At 42.2% G+C, this 10,301-nt stretch overlaps 1 long non-coding RNA gene across 4 annotated transcripts; it reads right to left on the bottom strand.

Moving 5' to 3' along the window:
- Nucleotides 1–2,442: 2,442 nt before the first annotated feature.
- On the bottom strand, nt 2,443–9,301 carry LOC129860404 (uncharacterized). Of its 4 annotated transcripts, none has more exons than XR_008760362.1 (4): nt 8,902–9,301; nt 6,218–6,329; nt 4,916–5,034; nt 2,443–4,371 (listed from the first exon to the last, which is right to left on the bottom strand). It is a non-coding gene; the product is annotated as an uncharacterized LOC129860404 (long non-coding RNA). The 4 variants fall into 4 exon arrangements; XR_008760360.1 differs by lacking the exon at nt 6,218–6,329 and having other exon boundaries at nt 2,443–4,072; nt 4,221–4,371; XR_008760361.1 differs by lacking the exon at nt 6,218–6,329 and having other exon boundaries at nt 2,443–4,539.
- Between the last annotated feature and the right edge of the window lie 1,000 nt (nt 9,302–10,301).

Genomic DNA, 10,301 nt, shown 5'->3' with positions numbered 1-10,301 from the left:
TGAATGTGGGTCTTATTCAGTAAATGTAGTTATTGCTTGCTTTTCTAAAGTCTATCAACCTTGCTAGCAGACATGCCAGCTAAGATAGTTAGACAAGCTAGCTACTCTAACTTGATTGATAGCCTGAAATGGCTTCTTGGTAGCTATGCTAGTAGTGTTACAGCAACAAAACAATTACATACAAAAAAAATAATAAAAACAGGACAAATCTTCCCTTGTATCCCCTATGTGTGGGTATTACTGACAGTGGCTACCAATAGTAGGTAATATTTAACATAATACAAATTGTCTGGGCTGAAATTATAACATGGTATAGCTGATTATTGCCCACTTCTCATATGGTGTCTGTGATATGTATACTGATCCATATTTAACACGGAATTAGGATATGTCTTAAACAAGTGTCATCCTGTTCTTAGGACAAAGAAGATTGTCAATTTTTCCTGATCAAAGATACGTTTTGAAATCATTATTTGACCAGGGAATGACCTGCAGAGGATCGCCTCTGCTGGCTGAGGCAGCCACCAGAACACGACTGTCGGAGAGCGTGGTGGTGGCGAGGGTCATCAATGTTCTGTTTTGTATCCTGTGAACATAAGAAAGGGTTTTGTCTTTTTGTAATATCTCCCTGGGTTCTGGGCAAAACATTTGGCTTAGGACTACTTAAGAAACTTCCTATGGCCTCACTGATGATTCACCTTTTATATAAGACGTTAATTGAAAGCATCCTAACATTCTGCTTCCTTGGTTGGTATGGTTCGGCAGCATCAAGTCTCAAAGCATCCCATCACTCTACAAATCAAGAACCATCCATAAATCCAGACATTTTTACTAAGACACACCCACTGTACAACCAGTACCAACTGCTACTGGCAGATTGAAGGTTCAAAACCACACTCTGTAGAACAAACAGGGCACACAAGTCTTTCATATCAACCAGCATCAGGTTCCTAAACCCAGGAAGACTAGACCATAACTCACCACCTACAGTACACCTCTATCTGTTTGTCTGTCTGACCTTGTGGAGTATGTCCTGTGACATTTATGTTGTATTTAAGGGAAGTGCCATTATTCCCAAACAAATGCAGCTATGGAACAACGAAGTATTCATTCATCCGTTGTTGTCGAGCTATTGGATTCCCTCACCTGGTCCCAATGCACTCCCTACCTTTTTCCATTGGCTAGCTATCAGAGGGTTATGACTTCAAATTCATGAAAATAACATGCAAATCCTGGATCCTATCCTCTGCTGTTGTGATAATAATGGTGATTCTTATGCTATTTAAACTTTTTCCAGTAGCTATTTGTGTTTTGCCTCGTTTCATATTGCCTGGTAAAACTCAGATTCAGAACACCCATCACTGTCCCTCTGGTTGTGACCCAATACAGATAATTCATAGTATGTAAGGGCTCCTTTTTGAATCATCTACTAGATAAAAAGCTGAGTTGGTTAAGCAATATTTTTGTGTCTACTCTTTCAATAAAGTATTATGTGCAATTACTCTGATTAGAACATGTGTTGCAGTATTCTTTACTATTGTGTTGTCTTCCTATGGTTTCCTCTAGAATTGGTTAGGCAATGAAAGAAGAAAACTGGCCCAGAGTCAAGCTGTCCACTTTTTTATTGTGGTTTCGGAGCAGTGGCTTCTTCCTTGCTGAGCGGCCTTTCAGGTTATGTCGATATAGGACTCGTTTTACTGTGGATATAGATACTTTTGTACCTGTTTCCTCCAGCATCTTCACAAGGTCCTTGACTGTTTTTCTGGGATTGATTTGCACTTTTCGCACCAAAGTACGTTCATCTCTAGGAGACAGAACGCGTCTCCTTCCTGAGCGGTAAGGAAGTTACGTGGTCCCATGGTGTTTATACTTGCGTATTATTATTTGTACAGATGAATGTGGTACCTTCAGGCGTTTGGAAATTGCTCCCAAGGATGAACCAGACTTGTGGAGGTCAACTATTTTTTTCTGAGGTCTTGGCTGATTTCTTTTGATTTTCCCATGATGTCAAGCAAATAGGCACTGAGTTTGAAGGTAGGCCTTGAAGTACATCCACAGGTACACCTCCAATTGACTCAAATGATGTCAGTTAGCCTATCAGAAGCTGACCCACCGGAATTGTGATACCGTGAATTAAGTGAAATAATCTGTCTAAACAATTGTTGGAAAAATGACTTGTGTCATGCACAAAGTAGATGTCCTAACTGACTTGCCAAAACCATAGTTTGTTAACAAGAAATGTGTGGAGTGGTTGAAACACTTAGGTTGGAGTCATTAAAACTCGTTTATGTAAACTTCCGACTTCAACTGTAGCTAGAAATGGCAATCATGTTAGCATATTTCATACTGAGATAACGGTTCTAAAACATGTTCTTGGGTTTAAAATAACCATACTGAAAATTTCAGATGAAGTTTGTGAGTGAATTAAACATGTTCAAATGCTTTCATGAGCGTATTCTCTCACTGAGTTTAATACAAGGGTTTAGCCATTTTGGAATTAAGAACAAATTCATTTTCAAGAATCTAATTACTTCCCAACTTTATGCTTAATGAGAAACATAAGAAATTGCACAATAACATTTTCAATAACCTTTTTGAGTTATAGAACTTTCTTCATAAGACTATAGTTAAGAAAAAAATGGCAGTTAAGAAATGTCTAAAGGTTTTGTGAATCTCGTCCCTGCCCTTTCAATTTATCCATATTTTGGTCACATCACATTTGTATTGCCTAATTAACCTACAGTATAGTAAACATAAATCACTGACTTCCATGTGCACAAACATACATAGCCTTGTCTAACCAACATATTTTTCTGCATAACATCCTATTTGTCCCAAGTATGACAAACATATACACTGAGTGTAATAAACATTAAGGACACCTGCTCTTTCCATTACATAGACTGACCAGGTGAATCCAGGTGAAAGATATGATCCCTTATTGATGTCACTTGTTAAATACATTTAAATCAGTGGAGATGAAGGGGAGGAGACAGGTTAAATAATCATTTTTAAGCATTGAGACATGGATTGTGTGCCCTTCAGAAGGGTGAATGGGCAAGACAAATGATTTAAATTACTTTGAACGGCGTATGGTAGTAGGTGCCAGGCGCACCGTTGTGTCAAGAACTGCAACGCTGCTGGGTTTTTCACACTCAACAGTTTCACATGTGTGTCAAGAACGGTCCACCACCCAAAGGACATCCAGACAACTTCACTCAACTGTTGGAAGCATTGGAGTCAACATGGGCCAGCATCCCTGTGGAACGCTTCGACACATTGTAGTCAAATCAAATTGTATTTGTCACATGCACCGAATACAACAGGTGTAAACTTGCCCATGAAATACTTACTTACAAGCCCTTATACAACAATGCAGTTAAGAAAATAGAGTTAAGAAAATTTACTAAATAAAGTTTAAAAAAGTAACAATTAAATAACGATAACAAGGCTATATACAGGGGGTACCGGTACCGAGTCAATGTGCGGGGGTACAGGTCCATTACCCGACGATTTGAGGCTGTTCTGAGGGGAAAAGGGGGGCTGGGGGGGGTGCAACTCAATATTAGGAAGTGTGTTCCTAATGTGAGAAATACTCAGAGTATAGTTTGCCCTATAAAACTCACGCATAGACAGACATTCATTCCTCAACCACTTTCATCCTCTGAATCACTGTTCTCCGATCCACTGTCCTCTTTTACATCTGTGCTGACTAAGCCATCAACAGCCAACCTTGAAAATGCTTGCTAGAGCTTTACTATGTTCTGCATTTGATATGTTCTGCATCTTTAAAAAAGCCCCAGCTCTTGCTGGCAATACAAAAAGTCCATTGTGTAGATATGCCTGTATTGTGTGCCTCTCCTACGGCACATGTTATGCAGCATCACTGCACGCTGCTTTGCCCGGAGCAGACTGTCCCCCAAGCTGTTGGACACCTGGGACCAGACTGGATGGTCTTGCTGGAGAACATCCACGTACTCCAGTTCCTCCCATTGTCTGCCGTTTAATTCTCTCCGATGTCCGCTCGATTCTTCTGGAGAGCCGCACAGCAATGGTTTGTCCATCTGAAAAACTATTTTTTAGAAATGGTAATGAAAATCTTGACGTTTGAAATCTTTCATATAGTTCAAAACACCTGGGTGAATGAGACGTAGATAACAACAGCAGTGATATGCCAGGGTTTGATGCAGTGTTCAACAACACTGAATTGGCTGCAGTACCTGGCCACAATAGAAAGAGCGCTACAGGACCAGCCTATGGATTGTAGCCAGCAGACAGTGAGTTTTCTTAGTCTGCGGGCTTTCCAAAATTGCTGCACAGTGTTGAAGAGACCAGCTTCTCTTCTCCATGGCCTTCAACCTTTCCTCCAGGCTGAAACGTGAACATTTATGTTAAAAGGTTTAGAACCTTTATCGACTAGCCCCAATACAGTGGGACAAATATGAAGACAGCATCCTAAAAAAGCAGTTGACTTCTCAAGCCGAAAAAGTCAACTGAGCGTTCCTTTCGTCGGTGATTGCCGGGGACATCATGTCAGACCTTGAAAATATTATACAGATATACCAGTGCGAATATAAACAGTATGAAAGCATCTCAACATAAAACTAACCAGTTAGGAAGGCAAAATCCATTTGGAGTGCAGAGTGGATTATGCAGAGTGAAGTGTCGGTACATCATGTACAATAGATTAAAGCAGGGGGGTACTCATGTTTCTGGGATATGTCGTGGAAAGGGTGAAAGCAGGAGGTGGTGATAAGAGTATAACAGGAAGTAGCTGTGCAGATCCAAGAGATGGTGAGACTAGGACACAGAACCTGGCAGTCATGACTGGTAGGGCTAAGCCAGTCAGAAAGGGGTGTTTAGAGATGGGATAAAACCTTAGGTCAGAGATGTAGCAACTGCTTACGCGACTTACTCCTGTTCTGCCAGAGTTTCCACGCATCTCTACTGCCAGGTCAGGAACAACGTCCTCTTGTCCGTGAGGGTCTCCTTTATCTGACGGGTCCCAAACTTCCACGTCCAACTGGGTGCTGCCTACAACATAATCAAGGGCTTAATTACATCTATTGCAGAACATAATAAACCACACTGGCAGTTGTGCTGAGTTCTACATGTGCAATGCTCACAGGTTAGAGAGAAATATCTTATGGACAATGTTAGGAATTTTACTAAAATATCAAATTGTCAGTGAAACCACAGCAAGGATTTCATCATCAAATCAAATGTATTTTATAAAGCCCTTTTTACATCAGCAATTGTAAAACAGCATCACATGGTGCTTTACAGATACCCTGCCTGAAAACACCAAAGAGCAAGCAATGCAGAGTCAGAACCAGAACACAAGCAGTTCTTGGTGTGCATGCTTGTCAGACAGATGGATAATCAGAACGGCATAGGGCACACAAAAACACACTCAAGCGTTCATACTGTAGATGACCGGCAGGGTCAGGCAAAGACCGCAATGGCTATAGAGGGTGCAAAACACTCTAGGGTCAGATGGCTTTCATGTTTTAGGATGTCGAGGTTCATGGGTGGGGTGGGTTGTGGGGGCTAGTACCTTTCCGTTCACCTTCCCACCCACGGGCCAGACTACACTCGATCATAGGACTGACAGAAGAGAGAGAGGTCTTCAGTCTAGACTTGAAGGTTGAGACCGAGTCAGATTCTTTCACATCGGCAAACCATTCCATAAAGAGGAGCTCTGAAGGAGAAAGCCTTGCCTCCAGCTACTGAAGCCCTGCTTCCAATTCATCTGATTGAATTTGCAGAAAAGGATCATTGAATAGAAATCAAAGTTATGAGCAAAACACATGGAATCTAACCTAGAATGCTGTTTAGCAGCACCACCAACTCCTCCTTTGCCTCGGCTTCCTCTATCAGGACATTCTGCCGACAGAGTTGTATTGCCGGTGCTTTAACATCAGCGGTTTTTTTTGTTGCAAAATGATATCAACACAATCCTGAACAATGGGTGGTCTCAATACTTAACTGATTTCCAGTTCTACATCTACAATGAAATAAGTAGATAACTACAGTAAATGAAGTACAGTAGTTGCCATAGCAGCAAAGAGTCAGTTCAGTTTTCATCAACAGACTTATGGCTTGGCGGGAGAAACTGTCTCTGAGCACGGTGCTGCTACAGTTGATGCTCTGATACACTTTGCAAAATGGTGAAGGACGCAGATGTCTTAGTTTACAAATGTAATAGAAGTCCCACCTCTAATGTTAACAGTCAGAATACAGTTGTACTGGCTGTGACAGTCATGGGCATCTTGTCTCCTCCACTCCCATCGTAGGGCCACAGGAACACATGGGATGAACTGCCCTGACTTAGACAGACACAAAGTTGTTGTAGAACAGACTACAGCAGGTGCAGATTTGAAACTCCACTATCAGGGGGATATTTCATTGCACAAGTTATTAGAAAACTCTAAATCAACTCTGTGCTTGGCACGAGAGATTTTGTCACATTTACCTTACCACTGCAGGGAACTGTAACTTTTATAGAAAGTGAACTGTATGTACTCTTCACCAGAGCCTAGGCCTGCTGATACTGAATCAGACTGAGGGATAGTTCTCCTCACCAGAGCCTGGGCCTGCTGATACTGAATCAGACTGAGGGATAGTTCTCCTCACCTGAGCCTGGGTCTGCTGATACTGAATTAGACTGAGGGATAGTTCTCCTCACCAGAGCCTGGGTCTGCTGATACTGAATTAGACTGAGGGATAGTTCTCCTCACCAGAGCCTGGGTCTGCTGATACTGAATCAGACTGAGGGATAGTTCTCCTCACCAGAGCCTGGGCCTGTTTATACTGAATCAGACTGACAGATAGTTCTCCTCACCAGAGCCTGGGCCTGCTGATACTGAATTAGACTGAGGGATAGTTCTCCCCACCAGGGCCTGCTGATACTGAATCAGATGTTGGAAGTTATGCATCCTTTTCAGTACTCTAAATGTCCTGTTTCTACTCCTCACAGCTGCCACACACTCCTCCGTCCACCATGGGACTTCTTTCCTCCTCCTCCCTGAACTCTTAGGTATATCCTCAGTAGCTGCCCCCACTAATGCTGTTCTCACCCAGTTATTCATACTATCCACATCCCCTCTCATATCCACCCGAGCCATTACCTGCTCACTCAGCTCCTGAAACTGCTCCCACGTTGCCCTTCCAAACACCCACCTGCCTACTCCATCCACTGACACCTCCTCCTCCCTCCGGCCTACTGTGCATAGTAGTGTGATCACTCCCTACTGTCGACTCCTCGCATACCTCCCACTCACAGATTCCCGCCATCACACTAGATACCAGAGTGAGGTCCAAGGCAGACTCTTTTCCTGTGGCTACATCAATCCTGGTCCCTCTGCCATCATTCAGGCACACCAGATCTGTCATTTCTATCAGATTGTCCATCACTTGGCCATTTCCCCCCTCAGAGCGTGTTATGGGCATTAAAATCCCCACACCACATTACCTTACTTCTATCCTGGCCCTCCACCCTCTCCAGCACTTCAAGGTCCAATATCTGACAGGGATTATAGTAGTTCACTACCATTAGCACCCCTCTTCTCAACCACACCTCCCCCACTACATATTCCTGTTCAATACCTTTGCCTAGCATCCCATAAGAAAGTCCTTGCTTTATGAAGGTGCCCCTGTCCCTACGAACCACTACATATTCCTGAATGATAAACTCCACAGTCGATTTGAGCCATGTTTCCTGCACACAAATCACATCAGGCTTAGGAGCCTTATTGCTATTATAAACTGGTTACCAGTGTAATTAGAGCAGTAAAAAGAAATGTTTTGTCATACTAGTGGTATACGGTCTGATATATATGGCCTTCAGCCAATCAGAATTCAGGGCTCAAACCACAGTTTATAATAACTAATTTATCCTATGGTTACTTTATTTGGCAGTACCCGGTCCTTGAAGTGTAACAGAATAAACGGGCTATCCACCCTAACACCACCCCTTGTTGCTTGCACTCTTTGAACATTCACTAGAACGCCTCCTCTCAAGTTGTCGCTTACTTCTTTATTGCTAACACTCACAGGCACTCCTGTTATCACCCCTTTAATCCACTGTTTTCCTGCTTGATCAGTCCAGCTGCTCGACACCACCTTACATTACCCTATTTGCTTCACTCCGAGCTTTTTCCCTCTGCGCATTGTCCTTACCGAACACCAACAAGCTCCCATCTCGTAACACTTTAGCGTTGACTATTTCCCCAATCAACTCTTTTATCACAGCCGTCAACCTTATCGGACTCGTCGCCTAACTCCCCCTTCCTGCCTAAAGTTCATAATCACGTTGCGCTCCTCCTCGCCTCCATGCTCCCCTCGCGATGTATCTTTGCCCATCCTCTGCACTTTCTACTCCCGAACTGCCGTTGGAAACTATGTTGCTCTCTTCAAACTTCCTTTTCTGCCTCCATACCTCTCGCTCCCCTTCAAACCCCTACTCACATTCTCTACCCCTTTATTTGTACCACTATGCTCCATACTTGCTTCACTTTCTTCTCCGTCACCTAACATCTCTGACTCAGTCACAGCAAAGCACAGCCGTGCCGAAACGAGTCAAGTTGTTTGTTTATCAACGATTGATCGCGCCTCTCCCTCACTTCTGTCATGACACCATGCCACGGCTCCCCGGAAATTTAAGCTGAAAAGACTGCTAATGCAAAATTGCACATCTTTTTAAAATTGATTATATATTCTAATCGAATTGTACTAAAGAAATGTTATTCTCTACTTATATATTCAGATCGAATTGTTCTCAAGAAATGTTCTTCCCTACTATGGGTCATATTAGCGGGCTATCACGGGGTAAAAGCACTTTTTAAAATCCATTACATTAGTTTTGTAAATCACAGTAAAAAAAAAAACGCAAATACGTACCTTTGGCGAAGGGAAAGGACGTCAAATCTTCTAGTTTTAGTTACAGCACAATAAAAATGGTCATTACCGCCACCAACGTAAACGGGGTGTAATAACAGTTGTGGTTGACGCTGTTTGCCTACTCGGAAATTATGACATAAAACGTTGATTTGAATCTTCTGACCAACGATTTGGACAGGCACCGCCCCACTGTGTGACTCACATCGCGTGATTTCTGATGATACTTGTACATTATATCGACTGATTGGTTCTGTATGGAGTGTTTTGTAAGAGCCCGAAGCAATATATATATATATGTATGTTAAACACTATCATTCTACTATACTGCAGATATATTATAATGCAACAATTCGACATAATGCTTCTTTAACACAGGTTTAGGAGATCTTATATGTTGTGTTCTATGAGATAATAGCAGTCAGTTTACATTAACTTTATGAGATGTATGTGGTTTTTATTATTACCAAAAAACGTCCAACGTGAACTAAAAGTGACGTTAGCTAATGAAGTTGATCTAATAGAACAACTATGATATCCTATATCTGTGTTTCCCACAGACCTTATTTTCGGCGTTTATCCAAAACCCTACAAATACGCCATTCATTTTCCTCATAGGCTTTGTCCAACGAACATGGCGGAGTTAGGGCCTACAAAAAGACTCCATTAATATTTCTCTCTTTAGCAACGGCCGAGATCTATTTATGATGGTCTGAAAAATACTGTAGTGCAATATCTGTCGGCCGAAAACACGAGTAGGAGGGGGCAGAAAGGATATACTCCAATGAGGGAGAGGGAAATTAAAGAGGGCGCCCAACGAGTATAAATGATATCCCTTTAAGAGCAACTGGGACATAGCGGCGCAAAAAAAGGAGAGGAGGGGGAGAAGAAAGAGGATTTAAAAAGAAAAGGAAGAAAGATACATGGAGGGAGGAGGGAGAGCGAGCAATAAAAAAAGAAAGATGACATCCTCGCAATTGAACAGCCGAGGTGGAGCGATAGGCTGCGTCCCGGCGCGATCGCTCTTAGCAAGGGTCAGGGCTTGAATCCAACAGCGAGGCTTCGACAAACAAGCGATTGGCCTGTTGGGGGAAATCGGAAGAATAGATTCATAAACTTAAATAATGAACTGCTACTCTTTCAAATGCGTTTATTGTAACACTGATAGTAGTTGTCATTGTGCGTAATGCATTACTTTTAATTTTAAGATCGAGCTATTACTATATGACTACGGCTATATAAATAACATTGATTTTGTGCGCACAGATATTTGGTTTCAAAGTCATCAATGCCAAGAGATATGCGTTCCTTATGCTTTGATAAAATTTAAGTTAGAAACCAAAGAAAGATAAATAGGCCACTATTAGAGCTGGCAATTCTACTCAGGCAGTCAGCCTAGTCGA

The sequence above is a fragment of the Salvelinus fontinalis genome, chromosome 8 (assembly GCF_029448725.1).
Source record: "Salvelinus fontinalis isolate EN_2023a chromosome 8, ASM2944872v1, whole genome shotgun sequence".
Classification (NCBI taxonomy): Eukaryota; Metazoa; Chordata; class Actinopteri; order Salmoniformes; family Salmonidae; genus Salvelinus; species Salvelinus fontinalis.
This window is presented reverse-complemented; position numbering and strand designations above follow the sequence as displayed.